We start from the raw sequence: 19,691 nt of genomic DNA, 5'->3' as shown, positions 1-19,691 counted from the left end.
CTGAGAGGCTGCTTCCAGCCATTATTGGCCCTTATTCTGATCGGTGCGGATATTCCCGCATTCTTACGGAGCGGTCCGCACGCCACGGTGTTTTGCCGCGTGCGGCCATCGTCCGTAGAAACGCCCACGTGTCCTCCGCATTCGGACGGACTCACTCTTTAAGAACAGGGCGTGTTTACGGACGACATACAAACCATGCGTGTGCGGGAGAAACACTCCGATTCTGCACGGTATTACAGAGTATTACAGAGTATGCTCGGGAATACCGCATCCGAACGGGAGCCAAGCGGTGCTACCGCCCGTAAGCGGAGTATTTACGCCAAACAACCCACTATTATGTATATTCTGCAATACATCACATGACCCACTTATTCAATTACCTATCCTCATCAAAAAATGCTTATTTGGAATTGGAATCAATTAGATGCCAATATATCCTTACAAGCATGCCTAACACATGCATTGCACACATTAACCCTTACAGCAATTCAAGTGCAATGGTTTGTATTAGACCCTGTGTCAAATATTATAAACAATCTACACATATACTGTGTAATGTGCAAAGAAAACCAACAACTTTCAACTTGCATAAATAATTTATTATGATTAACAATGAAATCTCAAAATCAAAAGAAAAAAATTTACAAAAGCAAATCGCGCAGGTCCTGCAGATCCGCGATGAGTAGTCTTAAGTGGTGGCCCATCCGCAGCAGGGCCCCACGAATCCCCTCATCTGCCGGTGTTGTGGCATCTGTGGGCATGTCAAAGGGGCAAAAATTAGTCATGATTTTCATGCATACATTTCACATACTGCTACATACATTGCACAAATGCTAGGTGACATGTGTGTGTGTGTATATATATATATATATATATATATATGTATATATGTATATATGTATATATGTATATATGTATATATGTATATATGTATATATGTATATATGTATATATGTATATATGTATATATATATGTATATATATATATATATGTAGAGAGATAGAGACACACATAGATAAATAGATATGACACATACATATATACAGATGGGTCTGTTCCCATCCTTGCAGGGGATGGCGCTGGCGTCGCCAGCCGCCATCCCCCGCCAGCGCCATGGCGATCGTGAGAAGGGGACGCGCGCGCACGAGAGGCGCGCGCGCCCCCTTCCGACGGCGCTTCCAAACGTTTCCCCGGGTCCCCGCCGGCTTGCCGGCGGTAACCCGGGGTCCCCCCTGCCTGCCCGCATCCCCCCTAACCCCCCCCTAACCCCGTCCGTCTCCCTGAGGCGGAGACGGACAGGGTTTCCGCCACGCTAGCGACGGAGACTGAGACGCGCGTGCGCGTGAGACGCACGCGCGTCTCAGTCTCCTCGCTGGCGAGGCTGCTGGCGGGTCGCCAGCGCATACGTTCTGGCGACCCGCCAGCAAGGATGGGACCTGCCCCATCTGTACATACATGCAAACTTATTTGCTACATACTGTGTTTTTTTCACTCTACCCTTTACTCTGCAGAAGACATAACAGTCATAGTGTTTCTTCTCAGTCACAACCCACCCATGACTAACCAATGACAAGCATGTAATGGGCTCCGTCAATAAGAACTTGTCACAATCTCCTCAGTCTAAGTTCAGTGATGGTTCGTGGCATGGGAGTTATGCAAATGTCAGGAATGCACAGTACACATCCTCAAAATCATAATTCAGTCTAAACCAACCTACAATTCTGTGCGGGGCAAAAAAAAATCTGAACTACAGGGGGTGTTTAGGTAGAGGAGCCTCCTGGGACACTGGCAACTTGTGACTCCATTCCAAGGTAGGCTGGGCCATACTCCATTTATAGCATACATCCTATAGTTTATAAATAACATTCACCACAAATATAGATTCCACTATTTGATTGGGTCATAATCAACGCTTGCAGCAGGTGAATTTAATCCACAAATGATCCACTCATCCCTTTACTCCAGGATCCTGCTTAACTACAACGGTGATGTGGCAGTCAAAATGGAGCTCCAACCCATCCCACAAACCTGTGTCATTCAGAGGTGTCCTGGATGAAAGGGATGCCTTGGACACCCCATCTAACCGGTACCTGTATCTGTAGCTACCCACTTTGGGGTCTATATGAATAGTATTGGAACAAAATTTTTAATCACCAGTGCTACATAACAAATACCAGTACAACTACTTCATGAATGATGCATTATGTAAACATACCGATCTGATGGGACTCTGGGGCCTGGCACGCCTCCTCCCCCTCGGATTCGGAATCCTCTGGGGCAACCGTGGCCTCCTCAGCCCCCTCCTCCGCCAGCTCCTCCGCCACCATGACCTCGTCCACCTCCTCCGCCACAACCACCTCCTCCACCACCACCACCTCCTCCACCTCCTCCTCCTCCTCCACCACCACCACCTCCTCCACCTCCTCCTCCGCCACCAACACCTCCTCCTCTGCCACCAACTCCTCTTCCACCTCCTCCACCACCACCGCCTCAGGCACCTCCTCCTCCTCCACCACCTCCTCCACCATCTCCTCCACCTCCTCCACCATCTCCTCCACCATCTCCTCCACTTGCTCCTCCAACATTTCCTCCTCCTCCACTTCCTCCTCCTCCAGCCTTGCCGCCACCTCCTCCTCAGGGTCTTGGGCCTCCTCCTCGGCCAGGGCTGCCTCGGCCTCTTCACGTGCCTGTCGGGCTCGGGCTCGTGCTGTGTGGTAGAATAAAAAATCATGGTCAATGTCGGGTCATTGGGGCACATGTATTAATCCATAACAAGACATACATGGAAGGGTGATAATGATGGCAAACGATGCTGGAAAGTAGCTCCTTACTGTTAATGGACTCCAAAATGTGACATTTAAATTATTATGTGATTGTTAGTAATTTGTTCAAACATTACAACCCTGGCATTTATCAATGTGTAACACATATTACATCTGGCACATTGTATGCATCAGAATCCTCAATGCTATGTCATTACATATAAAAGCCACATGACTGCATGTTAACCAGGAAGAAGCACACATAACAGTCTATGGACTTTTAAACCCATGGACACCCACTTATCATGAGACACATTTTATTGTTTATATATGCTATGTTGTAAGTGCGAAATTTCATAGCTAAAATACTCACAATCAGCTATTTCGCCCCTGATTTGCTGTAACAGCTGGGGCTGGCGCCTGCGGAGGTCCGACCACCGCCTCTCGAGCTGCCCGATGGACCTCCGCACCCGAGTGCGGGCGTAAATACGGCGCCCTGCCGCAGCATAGGCCCTCCGCTTATGGCGGTTACTGATAAAGGGCCCCGCACGGCCCAGCCTTGTCTCCATGACGGAGACCAGAACCCTCAGCTCCGCAGGTGAAAAGGGGTCTGCCCTTCGTGTCTCCGCCATGTTAACAATGGCATCAATCAACCAATCAGGTGGTGGCATTGGTTTATCACAGTTATTTGTGTTAATAACTTTATTGTTCATCTTTACATGAACAGCGTCTCTGCGCCAACACAAATGGTGACAAATTCGCATGCCTTCAAAACAGTAGTGCTGATGTATGGCAATGAACAAATCTGATATATATAAAACACAGTGTGTATGCACTTAGCAAATCCAATGACGCCTCGCTCCGCCAAGCAACGCGTGCTATAGCTTAGCAACGCATAGCTGTAGTTAGCATTACTTACTCTATGCATCTATGTGTATGCGTACATTTATGTTTAAAAGACACATACACATACTTGCAGGTATCCTGAGACCAGCATTATACACCAGCCCTGCCTGCCTGCCTGCCTGGGTGCCTGCCTGCCTGCCTGCCTGCCTGCCTGCCTGCTCCTTGAAATGTTTAAACATGTTAATAAATTCAAATATCATATATATAGATATATATATATATATATATATATATATATATATATATATATATATCTGCAAACAAATCATACATCAACACAGGAAAAAATCCCCAACACATTAGAGAATAAATCAATGTACTCACCAGTCATCAGGGATAGTATCAACTAAAATAATGAAGATATAACAAACACATAAGATCCCTTGTACAAGGTATAATAATGAGCACCTATATTGAACTTCCCCCAAAACTAAGCACATATGATAAATATCTACTATTTCTTTGCCATTAGGAGGGCAGGCTGGCTAATTTTCGTTTTGTAACACTGACAACTAACACACTGTACTTATTTGAAGGGGTGATTTTTACTAAAATTGGTGTGTTCTGTCAACTAGATAAAATGTACCTGAAGTATCTTTGCGCCACAGAGTCCCGCAGCTGGTATCCCCTCCGGCATTCAGGGGCGCGGGATGGGCGCATGGGCGGATCTTGCGGCTCAGATGGTACCTTCCACTCATCAAAGGGTATCTCACGCCGCACAGCAATGTTGTGGAAAAATATACACAGGCCCACGATCCTCGACACCATTTGAGGCGCATATTGTAAGTCACCACCAGTGCGGTGGAGCACTCTAAATCGACCCTTTAAAAGGCCAATTGAGCGCTCCACCACTTGCCTGGTGGCAACATGCGCCCGATTAAATGCCTTCTGTGGGCCCGGTTCTGGGGAGCTGTACGGCGTAAGTAGCCAGGGCGTACATGGGTAACCGGAGTCACCCAGAACCCACGCATCACGGCCTTCCAGCTCTTGGAGTCTTTGCCATATCCCGGTTTGTCGGATGACATGAGAGTCATGGGCACTTCCGGGAAACTTCGAGTTGAAGGCGAGAATTTCCATGGATGGGCCACATACCACCATCACGTTCAGTGAGTGGAACAATTTGCGGTTCCTATATATCTTCTCACTTCGAGATGGAGGCACAAATGGTACATGGGTGCCATCCACAGCCCCTATCACATTAGGGAAGCCAGCAATTTGATGGAAGGCCTGCTGGCTTCTGCGCAGGGTCTCGGTGGCAAATGTCATGGCCATGAAGTGCCCCTTGCGCCTGAACATGGCCGACGTCACACGCCTCAGGATTCGGCAGAAGGCCGGCTGAGATATTCCAGCAAGTACTGCCACTACTTGTTGGAATGATCCTGAGGCGCAGAAATGCAACACCGCCAGCAGCTGTGTGTGAGGCGGAATTGCTGTCGTGATCCCGTGTAGAGGTTCCAGATCGCTCTCAATTAACGTGAGCAGATCCAGAATTACATGTGGCGGTAACCGGTACCTAGTAAGTACCTCATCATCGGGCATAGCAAACAGAGTCACCCGTGTGCGATAGATTCTAGCACGTCCTGGCCTCCTTGGGCGACGAGTGGGGAGAGCCGCAAGTGCCCTTAGCCTCCTCTCCATGTAGCGCATCATTGCTTCAGCAACCTATAAAGAAATGAACATAAATACTGATGCACCTATGCACATAATGGCCATATCCGACTACAAATAGATTTGTAGGCTTCAATACGTACAATAGATGTCCGCCCCGTGAAATCCCGCAGATCCATTTGACTCTATAATGATGTAACAATAATATGAACTCAATACACACCGTCCTAAACACACAGATAAAGGTGTCAGCATTTTTTGCCGACATCATGTACTATGAGACATTTCATCTATTGCTGGGACATGTTGTCCTGCAATAGATGAACCCACACAGGTTTAAGACCTGTGAGTGAAATAGTGAACATGTGACATGTTGCAATAATGCTACACGCACTTTGCTGGCCCAACAATCTGTAGGCAGTGAGGCAATGGTGCATACATTCATACACTTACATTGTTAATGGATATCATATCTACAAGGAGCATGGAAGAGCTTACCTTAGACCCTGACAAGTCCAGATCTGGAGACAAATGATTCTAGCAGCAAGTCACTATTTATAGGCCTCTCACATGTGTGGTCTATAACAGTAGAGATGAGTATTGCATGACTTGTGGCCTGGATTATCTAAGGGATTGGGCTACTTTTAGCTTGCAATCAAACTCCACAATACCACAGTAGTCATGAATCAAATGTCATGTCATGCTAGCAAATAGCATGTGTATTGTGCAATAGTCACAGGTGTATCAGAAGATTCTATGCAATGTTAGCATTGGTGACCAGTATTTCATGTCGAACTTTCGCCAGGTTTTACACAATGGAATTTCCGCCACCGTATGCGGCGCGAAAAAACAGCGACGTACGCTCACGCACGGAACGCAGCTGCCGCTGATGTCCGCCAAACAGGATACACAAACAGTATATAAAGGTGTATTAGAAGGTGACAATGTTGTTGCTAACATCTCTGGATCACAACCAGAGGTGGACCCAGAGCTGCAGCAACTTTTTGACCATCTGGACTCCAGCACCACCTATGTGCCACTGCACATGCAGGCAGTGGGAAATGAGGAGGCTGCTGGCCCTTCTACAGCAGGGCAACCTGCACCTGACCATTCTACAGCAGGGCAACCTACACCTGGCCCTTCTGCAGCAGGCCAACCTGCAGCTGGCTCATATGCACCATCAGCAGAATTGTTTGGAACACAACCGGGGACTTCACAAGGTAGTACCATGGCCAGCACTTCAAGTGCAGCGACACGTGACAGGGGGCGTGGCCATGGACGTGGCAAGGGGAGAGCCAGGGCAACAGAGGAACCACCAAAAAAAAATAAGGCATATGAAGCACAGGAGCTTGCCATCCTGGTTCCCCGAGCACGTGATTGGATTGAGTGTCCATCGGAGAAGCTGACACACACACGCAGATGGAAGATTTGGGAACAGATAACGGCAGAGATTAATGAAGTAGCGCCACAAGTTCGTGAGACGGACCATGTGAAGAAGAGGCAAGTTGTTTTGTGATACATGTGCCCAGTAATAGCCAAGTAATGATTGAATTGATGCTTAGATGGATTTTGCAAATGGCCCGTGAGGTTGTTACGATACACAGACATTATTGCCATGTTATTTCGTTGAGAGTTAGAGTAGGGTGATTGTGAATGTGTATTGTAACGGTTGATATCATAGTTGCATGTAATATTATCTTTTGGACATTAATCACATGTCGTAATATGTAGCACAGAGCAATGGCTGCAACAGCTAACATCTGGAGTGACATGTATTAATATGTCAACTTACATTGCAGGTGGCAGGACTTCAAAACCAACCTGAAGAGGAAGATGACCAAGCGGTGGGAACACAGCCAGACATCTGGGGCCGGGCCCATGCCATCAGGGCTAGAGCTCACCCCCCTGGAGTTGATGGCCGAGAGCTGTATATCAGTTGAGGAGATCAGGGGGGTGAGCACGATGGATAGCGAGGCCCCAGCTGAAGTGTTTGCGTCTTTTATTGAAGGTAAATATTGGTCATGCCATAAACTTGTGCAAGTAATTATCTTAGAATGTGTCCTAATTGTGTTTATCTTTTTCCACAGACACCCCACCGCTTGGTGACGACTCTGCTCAGGAGGTGGAGGAGTCCGTGCCACCTGGCCCCAGGGGTAGGCCTGTGCAGCAGCAGCCATCGGCCTAAGCCGATTTGGCCGCCTTGGCCAACATGCTTGGGGACATCAACCAGCAGGGAGACTTGGCATCAGAACGGATGCGTAGGACCGAGGAGATCCTGGCGAGCTTGGTCAGCACCCAGCAGGCCATCGCTGCGAGCATGCAGGCCATGGCTGAGTCACATCAGGCCATGGCTGCAAGTGCTCAGGTGCTGGCCGAGCAAGCCACCCGCCAAAATGATCTCCTCCTCCACCATAATGAGCTTATGGTGGAGCTGGTTACCAGCAACAGGGTCCTAATGTCATCCGTTTCTGGTGCATTACCACCGGCAACACTCCCTGCTGGCAGGAGGGGTAGACCAGCCAACCCCTCAACATCATCTGCTCCACCTGCCCCAGCATCTGCCCGTGCCAGAAGAGCTGCTGCACAGGCCAAGGAGCCTACCAAGGCCAAACGTGGTCGCAAATGAACTTGTGGCTGCATTAATCTCCACCGTTATGTGGTCCCAAATCTTCCATTGTGCTGTGTGTGTCAGCTTCTTGTGTCCAATCACGTGCTGAGGGTAACCAGATGAGCCCTTGCTTCATATGTCCTTTTTGGTGCCCCTGTTGCCCTCTTTTGCCTGCCATTACTGTCAGCTGTACTTGAAGTGATGGCCATGGTACTATCTTGTGAAGTCCCCGGTTGTGTTCCAAATGATTCTGCTGATGGTGCATATGAGGCAGCTGCAGGTTGGCCTGCTGCAGAAGGGCCAGGTGTAGGTTGCCCTGCTGTAGAATGGTCAGGTGCAGGTTGCCCTGCTGTAGAAGGGCCAGCAGCCTCCTCATTTCCCACTGGCTGCATGTGCAGTGGCACATAGGAGGTGCTGGAGTCCATCTGTGTGCAATTATATTTGTTTTGTATTATTATTTATTTTGGTACATTCCTGCCATGTTGTTTATTTTTTGGATTTTGTATTTTTTGGTCATTGCATCACAGTGGCATTGACTGTGACATGTATAGAAATAAATTTGTTTACTTTACCAAAAATGTGTGGTTTCATGAGTAAATGTCGAATACACATGTGTATTGATAGTATTAATATTCAGTCATGTCCATTGTTAGCAGTTTTAAAGTGTCTGACAAGTACAGCATATGTGGGGGATTAGTAAGGTTTCCTTGAAGCAGCAATGGTTTCAATTAAAGCACTGACAAGCGGCCTATTAGTGAGTAATGAGTAAAGGAGTAGATTCTATTGGGTTCAGGTGTTAATGCTTGTAGTCATTAGGCGGTACGTTCGCCTACCGCATGAACGAGTGGTGTCCGCAAAGCAATAGTACACTTGTGGACACCGCACATTTCTGCCCTTTTTGATCGCGTGCATTCGGAGTGGTATCCGAATGTACGCCCCCCAACATAAGTGTACTCCCCCGTGTCCGCCCATGTTTCCGCCCCGTTTTGCCCACTTTGAAACTACGCCCATGTGTCATTCCGCATGACGCCCATAATACGCCCATATTTCCCGACTGATTGCGGGGAACAGTTTTGGACGGGATTTGGCCGAACTGGTACGGAGTCAAGGCGTGGCACATGCGCGTTGCGTTCTCCACGCATGCGCAGACGCCGTAAAGACGCGATCCGAAAGTATGCGGTAAAGTACGCGTCAATCAGAATAAGGGCCATTGTGAGGACTCGGAGCCTGGTGCCGGGAGCTCCCCAGTGTAGGGTGACCAACTCATCCCTTTAATCCGGGACACATATTAATTACACAGGTTCTGTGGCAGTTTAAAACCAGGTGAAATGGAGTCTTGAGGTGTGGCAGTTTAAAACCAGGTGAAAGCCAGCCACAGAACCTGTGTAAATAATATGTGTCCCGGATTAAAGGGATGAGTTGGTCACCCTACCCCAGTGTGACTGACAGAGTGGGCTCCGGCTCCGTGCAGCAGCCCAGCCAGCCCGGCTCTTCCTGCTGAGACTGGCCCCGCCCACCACACAGAGTGGGCTCCGTGCAGCAGCCCAGCCAGCCCGGCTCCTCCTGCTGAGACTGGCCCCGCCCACCATACAGACAGAGTGGGATCCGTGCAGCAGCCCAGCCAGCCCTGCTCTTCCTGCTCCTCTCCTCTGCCTGCTGAGGCTGCCTCCACCCACCACACTGATAGTGGGCTCCGTGTAGCAGCTCAGTCCTGCTCTTCATGCTCCGCTGCCTGCTGAGGCTGCCTCCCCCAGCCTTCGTGAATCAGCCTTCCTGTCCAGCTCAGCCCTGCTCTTCCTGCTTGCTGAGGCTGCCTTCCTCCACCACCACACTCCCAGGCCTGCTACCTGCACTTCCCACCCAGCAAAGATGGGTGAGTGCTGTGTACAGGGGATTGAAGGCTGTGTGTAATTTGCTAGAAGAGGGGAATGCAATGTATATTTGTTATAGTGCAGCTGTGTGTACTGGGTGTTTTTATGGGGGGTGGGGGAAGGCTGTGTAATGTGCTATGTATACCAGGTGTAATAAGGGGAGTTGTGTATATTGTGTTATATGTATACTGGGTGTAATATGGAGGAACTGTGTATATTGTAGTATGGTGCTGTGTATACTGGGTGGAATATGGAGGAACTGTGTATATTGTGGTATGGTGCTATGTATACTGGGTGTAATATGGAGGAACTGTGTATATTGTAGTATGGTGCTATGTACTGTATACTGGGTGTAATATGGAGGAACTGTGTATATTGTGTTATATGTATACTGGGTGGAATATGGAGGAACTGTGTATATTGTAGTATGGTGCTATGTATACTGGGTGTAATATGGAGGAACTGTGTATATTGTAGTATGGTGCTGTGTATACTGGGTGTAATATGGAGGAATTGTGTATATTGTGTTATATGTATACTGGGTGGAATATGGAGGAGCTGTGTATATTGTAGTATGGTGCTATGTATACCTGGTGGAATATGGAGGAGCTGTGTATATTGTAGTATGGTGCTATGTATACCTGGTGGAATATGGAGGAGCTGTGTATATTGTAGTATGGTGCTATGTATACTGGGTGGAATATGGAGGAAATGTGTATATTGTAGCATGGTGCTATGTATACTGGGTGGAATATGGAGGAACTGTGTATATTGTAGTATGGTGCTGTGTATACTGGGTGGAATATGGAGGAACTGTGTATATTGTAGTATGGTGCTGTGTATACTGGGTGGAATATGGAGGAACTGTGTATATTGTAGTATGGTGCTGTGTATACTGGGTGGAATATGGAGGAACTGTGTATATTGTGTTATATGTATACTGGGTGGAATATGGAGGAACTGTGTATATTGTAGCATGGTGCTATGTATACTGGGTGGAATATGGAGGAACTGTGTATATTGTAGTATGATGCTGTGTATACTGGGTGGAATATGGAGGAACTGTGTATATTGTAGTATGGTGCTATGTATACTGGGTTGAATATGGAGGAACTGTGTATATTGTAGTATGGTGCTGTGTATACTGGGTGGAATATGTGGGAGGGGGGCTGTGTGCAGTTAGGCTGTGTACACACGGGGGTGACAGGGGCTGAAATCGCTGGGAATATGGTCGCTGAGCGACCATATTGCCATTGATTGGAATGTGCACCAGCGATAAATCGCCGGGTGCGCGCTCCCGTTTTCAGCCCCTGAATGGTCGCTGGTCGGAGGAGCATGCTCCTCCGACCAGCGACATCCCCTGCCTCTTCACCCAGCAATGTTTAAATTTTCATCTGCGACCATCTCTGGTCGCAGATGAAAACGGGACACGGGGCAATATGATTGCTGAGCAATATATTGTCAGTGATCATATTGCCCCGTGTGTACGCACTATTACAGTGGACTATGGTGCTGTTTACTGGGTGTAATATGAGAAACTGTGGCTATCTATATAATAAGTTGAAGAGTCTGTGTGCGTGTGTGTGTGTGTGCGTGTCCGTCGCATTGCGGACACACCGTGGCACTCAGAGACACCAAATTCGGCAACAAGATACCTCTGGACCCGGTGGTGTGCACCTCGAAGCCGTTTTTGGGAAATTTCACTTAGAAATTTAAAAAACACCAAGTTTTAATTTTCCTTCATTGATGATCTGAGGAAAAGATCGACGATCTAGGAAACTGTTGCGAAGGAACAACTCCACACCTGATTTCATTGCTGTCATTGAGTATGACAGACACATACTAACATTATGGTGAAGGCTTTAAACAATTAGGAAATAATTGAGGATATACATAGACCACACATAACACACATACACACGTACACATTGTACACGCACACACACACACACAGTATACCACATACACACACATAGCACACAACACACACATTTATACGTAGAGCACCTCACACACCTACACATTGGACAGATACACACACACAACACACCACATGCAGTACAATACAAATCTATACACACTACAACACACACCCCAAAAACAGTACAACAAACACACAGAACACACACACTTAAACATTGCCAGGATACACACAGCACACTACACACACATATATACGTAGCACACCTCACAAACTTACAAATTCGGCAGATACACACAACACTCACAGTACAACACACACCCACATTCACTACAACACACACCCAAAAACAGTACAATACACAGAACACACCCACTTAAACATTGCACAGATACACACAGCACACTACACACACACACACACACAGATTTATACATAGCACACCTTACACACTTACACATAGGGCAGATACACACAACACACACACATAACATACCTCTAACAGCACAACACACACCCACATTCACCACATACACCCAAATAACAGTACAACACACACACAAAACACACACTTAAACATTGCACAGATACACAAAGACACAACACACACATACTGTATATACGTAGCACACCTCACACACTTACGCATTGGACAGATACATACAATACAACACACACAACCACATCCAGTACAACACACACACAAACACACAGAACACATACAAAATTAGTTGCAGTTTATTTAACAGTCTGTACCGGCAAACAAAAACTATACCTAATGTACCGTTTCTACTATGTTCCCCATATCCGTCTCTCCAGTCCTCCAGCCTGTCACTGCGCTCCCCGGCCAGTTGCACTGAGAAATCTTTGTCCTGGCCATTGCACCCATTGATCAATACAAAGTGGGTACACTGCACTCACCCTGTTAGTCAGTTGGATATCAGGCACTGCTCTGCCTTAAGGGTTTCCCAGACTCTTTTTGTTCATAGATAATGTTTGGTCGATGGGCATGAGCGCTGCATGCATTTGTTTGAATGTTTTGAGTGTAAGAAGTTGAAGAATAAGACTGAGATGAAGATTTGTCACGTTATAGTGTACAATTTACTCAATAAATCGTGAAAAAAATATGTGTACATAGAAGTCCAATCAAGAAATGAATGTAGGATTAAAAAATAAATTCTGATTCAAACTGATAATTGTTTGGATGGCGGTGGGTTGCAAAACAAATCTATAGGTGGAGGGGGTATGGATATTGTGGGCATAATTGGTGTTTGGTACACCTACAGGGGGTCCCCAGTTGATGAGAAATGTTCACTACAGTGTCACCGTTGGTGGATTTCCAATTGGGGTTCAGGGGGTCTTTTAGGGACCCCTTTACAATCCCGTTGGTCTTTCTCCTGGAGCCTACGGTCTCCCTCAGTGATTGACTATCATTAAGGGAGACCGTAAGCTCAAGGAGAAGAGACCTACAGGATTTTAAAGGGTTCCTAAAAGACCACCTGGACCTCAATTGGAAATCCCCCTATGGTGACACTGGGGCAGATGTATTAAGCCTGGCAAAGAGATAAACTGGAGAAAAAGTGGAAGGAGATAATGCACCACCCAATCAGCAGTGTTTGAAATATGACAGTTGAAAGTTGATTGGCTGGTGCGTTATCTCCTTCCACTTTATCTCCAGTTTATCTCTTCGCCAGGCTTAATACATCTGCCCCACTGTGACTGTGACAATCTGTGTAGTGAAAATCCCATCAATTGAGGGCCCCCTGTAGGTGTAACAAACACCAATTTCACAACCCACCCCATCCAAACAATTATCAGTTTGAATCAGAACTTATTATTTAATCCTACTTTCATTTCTTGATTGTACTTCTATGTACACTTACATTTTTTTTCACGATTTATTGAGTAAATTATACACTTTGTAACATGGCAATTCAACTTCTTACACTCCAAACCTTATCAATGCACCCATTGATGATTGTGATGGCTGGATCAGTGGATTGGCCCGGCGGGTGTAGGGAAGAATTTGGCCCATTGCACCCATTCTCTGTGGGGCATTACAGTGGTGCGGGTAGCGTGCGTCGCGTCATGACATCATGTGGCCAGGCCCGCCGACCTGCTCCCACACTCAGGTGCTGCCCCACTGTTTGGTAGAGATGCCCGGTGCATGTGCTTTACAGATCCCCAGACCTCAGAGAATGCTGCAGGCAGGTTCGGTGAGGGGAGTGGCAGTGGCAGGGAGCAGTGAATTTTTTATTAATTATGGCGCGGTAAGTAACGCCCACCCCGGTCCCCACGCACTCAGTGCCTGTAATTACACACCCTACAAACTGTAGCATTGAAAGTATAGAAATGGAGGTGTGGCTACGTCCCTTTCTGATTTTGTACCGATTTCTGACCCTCAGATGTTGGAGGATATGTCATACAGTAGGTGCTAAATCTCAGGAGTGGATGTGGAATTCATCAACACATACAAGTTATCAACTCAGGAGCATTGTGTTTCAAACAACAACACCACACCTGATTTCATTGCCATCATTGAGTATCAATGCAAACACATTCTAACATTATGGTGGAATCTATAACAAATTACAATCTTAGTTCTTTGGCACAGCATACTGTAAGATGACATTTTTCAGCAATTTTGGAAATAAAGAAATCCAAAGGTTTTCCCGGGCAACGCCGGGCGGGTCAGCTAGTGGATAATATATATGGGGCTGTGTATACTGATGTGTAATATGGGGGGATCTGGTGTGTAATATGGGGTAGCTTTCTATAATGTAATATGGGGCTGTGTGGGGAAGCTGTCAAAATCCCAGCTCTGGCAGCCTGAACACCAGGGCCGGAATTCAGACGGGTGTGGTATATTTGCCCGACAGTCGGGATTCCAACAGTCATTAGTCAGACGTCGGAATCCCGACTGCACAGCGTGGGGAGTGCAATGAAGCCCCTTGCGGGCTCGCTGCGCTCGCCATCTATTTTATTCTCCCTCTATGGGGGTCGTGGACCCCCATGAGGGAGCAGTCGGGATGCCGACGTCGGAGGAATAACTGTCGGAATCCCGACTGTCGGGGAGCCGTCTGGCACCCATCCAGACACCAGCAAAGAAACCGGGCCGGAATATTAACTTCCAGTATCCTGATGGTAAGTATGCGCTGTAGTGTTAGGTCAGCGGTGTGTGTTTGGGGGAGGGGGAGGTTTATGCACTAGGTGTGACTTAGGGCTGTGGGCATGTATACAGGGGATAAAGTTACAATCCCGGCGGTCGGGATCCCGGCGTTCAGAATCCCGACCGCCGAAATGCCGACACTTTCTCCCTCCTGGGGTGTCCACGACACCCCTGGAGGGAGAATAAATTAGTGTGCCGAGCGTAGCGAGGCACCGGGCCTGCTGCGTGGCGAGCGCAGCGAGCCCGCAAGGGGGGGCGATCCACGTCGCCCCCTTGTCGGCATTTCGGCTGTCGGGATTCCGGCATCGGGATTCTGAACGCCGGGATCCCGAGCGCCGGGATTCAATACTGAATCCGTATACAGTATACTGGGTGTGATATGGGGAAAGGGGGCAATGTCTGGTAATCAGGCTTTAAAGCCTGATGAACCTGCTCCAGTGGCCTCATAGGGAAACTCTGACATGTAGCCAACAGCCCCCCCCCCCCCCCTAGACACGCCCTTTGGGAGTAGCTAGACACCCCCGCTCACTGCACGCAGCACCTGGAATCTCCCTGAAACTGTTTTTCAAAAGTAGACCCGTATGCACAGCAGTGCTGCATTTACAGACTTCTTTTCTACTGACAGCAAAAGATTTCTCCCCCTGTCCTCCTTACAGAAAGGTGTCTTGAGGTTCTTCATCACCGTCCCAAGGTGCCATAGAGAAGGACATGCTGGCTCCATAAGTGCCTCTAAAAGCCATTGTTACATTCAATTTAGATGATGACAAGATCACACTCTTCAGAGAACATTATTATCGCATTACTGTTGGAAAAGGCTCAGTTCTCTGTGTATTTGGGGTTTCCAGCTCCTACAGTACAGCCTGTGTTTTTGTCTTTTTTTATAATGGCATAAGGGGAATTAATAAGTAAGTGCCTTCGTTTTGCACTTTAGTTTAAAAATATCACCTGTGACTAGAAACACAAATGGAAAGTTCCCATTAGCTCAGGCTGGGCGTGTTCCAGTTCCCAGGAGTTGGGGTACGCATCCAACTTTTAAATATATATAGTAAAAAGGGCATGTTTGGGGGGATACTGCAATGTGCCATCTGAGGATATTTTTGCTTTAATAAAGTACTGTATGTTATATTGTTTTTGGCATGGAAGAGGAAACCTTAAGTATTCATAACTCCCAACATGACCCTCCCCAGGAGGGACACAATGCTCTGCTTCTGCCCTCTTAATGTAGGATTGCCATCACCTGTTTTAAACAGGTTAATTGATAAGAAAGGTGTTTCTATACAGGTGATGGTAATACTAAATTAAGAGTTAAATCCAGAAGTAGAGCAATGTGTCCCTCCTGGAGAGGGTCATGTTGGGAAGTATGAGTACTTATGTTTTATATAATCACCCTGGTTTGCAAAATGGCTTCAGAATGTGTTTGAAAAGGACTCTCTGTTTATAGGAATTATTATTTTGCTCACATGTGGGTATTAGTGTTCACTCTAGGTTTTGTATCGAGCAGGGAGCCAGGGGGCGAACCGGGCCCGCCGACGTCACAGCTGGGGGCGGTCCCGGGCCACTGACGTCACAGCAGGGGTGTGTCCGGGCTGCCGATGTCATGAAAGGGGGCGGGCCTGGCTGCCGCCGCCATCAAAGGGGGTGGGCCGGCTGGCACCGTTACCAAAGGGGGCGGGCCCGGCCCCACCGAAGTCACTATGCTGCAGGGGAAGCACCGGGCATCGCCGTCTACAGCGACACTGGGCTTCCCCGTGAGACTGTTTTAGCGGGGCGCTGCGAGAGGGGCAGGGCGCATATTGCCCTTTAACAATCAGGCTGGGCGCAGCGCCCCGCTAAAACAGCCTAGCGGGAACACTAGGTATGAGGTCCCTAGGTCGACTATGTCAGTCACTAGATCAACCACTGTGTCGACAGCAACTAGGTTGACACCTGGAAATGGTTGACATACCATAAGTCGGCATTGACAGAACGTCGACACAAGCTTAATTTCGACAAGGTCGACATGCGTTTTTCACTTTATTTTGGTGCACACCGACTTGGTTCAAACATTACTATCCAAGTGGGCATAGTGCGAGAGTATAACAGTGTGCCGAGAGCAGCGAGGCACTGCGCACGAAGCATGGCGATGGGATGCGGTACACTTGTACGGTGTCCATGTTGATATATGTCGACATAGACATAAAAAAACGTGAAAATCTTGCGACGACCTTTTGAGTGTTGACCATGTCCATGTCGGCCTTAAGCTTGTGTCCACCTTCTGGGTCGACCCACATTCCCCCAGCCCACCGGCTGCAAGGTGCCTGCACCCACCTCACGCACGAAGCGCATGCACAGGCGCATAAATGTGCATGTGCAAAGAGAAAGCAGCGGCCCCGTGCGAACGCACGCGTCCGTGCAAATGGACCTGATTGAGGTCCCTAGTCACTGTTGACCATTAGTGGTCGACCAAGGGACTGTCAACCTAGGTATTGTCGACCCACTATACTGTAACGGTGCAGTGTAACCTGCCACATAAGAGTTGATGAGTGATGATCTGTTTATTGAAGCTTTGACAAGTTTCAAAACAAAACAATGAATGAATCGGGAGAACAATAGATCGGGAGAACAATAGATGCAGTGAGACAGAAGCCGGCTGCGGTATAATGAAGGCGGGAACCCCAACCACTGGGATGGAGGAATATCGCGCTTTATAATATGACTTATAGTCAATATGCCCCTTAGTAAAGCATTTTATTCTTAATTGATATAAAAATAATAACCCCTCAGAATGGGGCGCTCACTTCTATGTTGACGTGTTTGTGTTTTTAGGCTTATAATGTCAAAAAGCTTTATTGATCAATCCTCTCTTTACATCAATGGCCCTTATTCAGATCTGATCGCAGTGACCTTCAGTGGAGGTTTATTTTTTAGGGAGAATCCCCCCATTGCATGTTTTTTTTGGGGGGAGTGCGCCCTAAAAAAAAACTCCACTGTGTTTCCTAGGGCCGGACAGCACCGCTGAGCACTGCCTGGCCCTGCCCCCTGCAATGCAGCTGTGTGCGGCAAAATGTTAGCAACGTTACGCCGTGCACAGCCAGAAGAAGGAGGCAGGGCCGGGCCGTAGGAGCCGGGCAGCGGCTGGAGCTGAGCGCAGTGCTGATCTCAGCACTCAGCGGCGCTGCCCGGCAAGAGGGAGCGCAGGCAGTGGCACTCATTTTCTGGGTTTACCAGTCTGCGCACTGGAGCACAACATGGAAAATTCTTGAGAGTACCAGGGAAGGGGTTAGATGGTTCAACATTAAATGTAGACCATTTCGGAATTAAAAAACAGTTACAATTAATAAAAACCAGACTGTTTGAATTGCAAAAAAAACAATTTGGACTGCAAAAGGTTAAGACCTGGACATTTGGGGGGCCTAAGATGGATTTCAAAATAGAAAGATAAATGGTACTTGTGTATTAGCACGGCGCCCGATTTCACTATGTACACAAACGTAGTGAAATCGCATCGCATGTCATTATTGTATGGCATGCGATGTGATGCGATTTTACCCGTTATAATGGCATTTAATGTACTATACCATTAAATTACATATCATGTCATTTATTTACACCCCCCCCACCCCAGTATCGACGTCATCCCGAAGCGTGGCGAGTGGCGGCGGGGCACGTCCGGCCGACCTTTTCATAACTCCACTATCCACGTTGGTGTGGAGTTGAATTAATATAGTGTGGCGAGCGTAGCGAGCCACCTAGCCCGAAGCGTTGACGAGCCCCGCGAGGGGACGCGTATTATGTTACATGTATCATGCGTCCCCTCACGGGGCTCGCTGCGCTTGCCACGCTTCGGCTGTGCAGCATACAGCAGTTTAGAATGGAGGGGAGGGCCACTGCCCGGCAGCCGTCCATTCCAGTGGTGGGATCCGACGGCATCCGGGCGGTTGCCATCCTGTCTGAATGGACACAATCTCATGTCCATTAGTAACTACTATGCACGGCGCGGCTTCTGGCTGTGCGGGATTTCGCCGTACGGCAGGAGCCGGAGTGTGTGAAATAGCCCTTATGCTGGTTTCACACACTCCGGCTCCTACCGGACGGTGAAATCCCGCACGGCCAGGGAGCCGTGCCGCACACACTAGTTTATCATGGAAGGGATGGCCACAGCCCGGCAGCCGTCCCTTCCAGTGGTGTAATCCGGCTGCAACCGTGCGGCCGGGTCGTGGCCGTCCCATGTGAATGGACACAATAGTGTCCATTCACAACTAATGTGTGCGGCACGGCTACCTGGCCGTGCGGGATTTCACCGTCCGGCAGGAGCCGGAGTGTGTGAAACCAGCCTAAGGCTGGTTTCACACACTCCGGTTTTGACCGGACGGCAAAAAGCTGGACACACTTTGTCCGGCTTTTTGCCTGACAGTTGTTTCTTTCACATGAACCGGCTCCGTGAGCCGGTGCTGTGTAAATTTGTGGGTGAAAACTAAAGTGACGTCCGTTTGGTGGCGGTGGAGAGATAAAACCGGACACCAAATGACAGATGTGTGTGTGAAAGGGCCCCATCGCCCTCAGCACACACTGACCTGTGAGGACTGGCCGGCCACGGCACAGCTGCCGTTCTCTGCAGTGGTAAGATCCAGCTGCTAACCAGCGGCCACACCATGACCGTCCCGTATGAATGGATGCAAAGCAGTCCATTACTCACTGCAGGGACGGCACGGCTTTTAAGCCGTGCGGTGCTTTTGTCACTCTCCTTGCGGCCAGGTAAGTATCTCACACTGACTTAGATGTTTTCTTCCTTCCAGGTAATACACGTAAGTATAGTTTGACAGGTTTTTATTAGGAGAATTTAACTAGAATAAACATATCAATGTT

Source organism: Crinia signifera, chromosome 6, assembly GCF_055691185.1.
Source record: "Crinia signifera chromosome 6, ASM5569118v1, whole genome shotgun sequence".
NCBI lineage: Eukaryota > Metazoa > Chordata > Amphibia > Anura > Myobatrachidae > Crinia > Crinia signifera.
The sequence above is the reverse complement of the archived record's forward strand: the minus strand, read 5'-3'. Positions refer to the sequence as shown.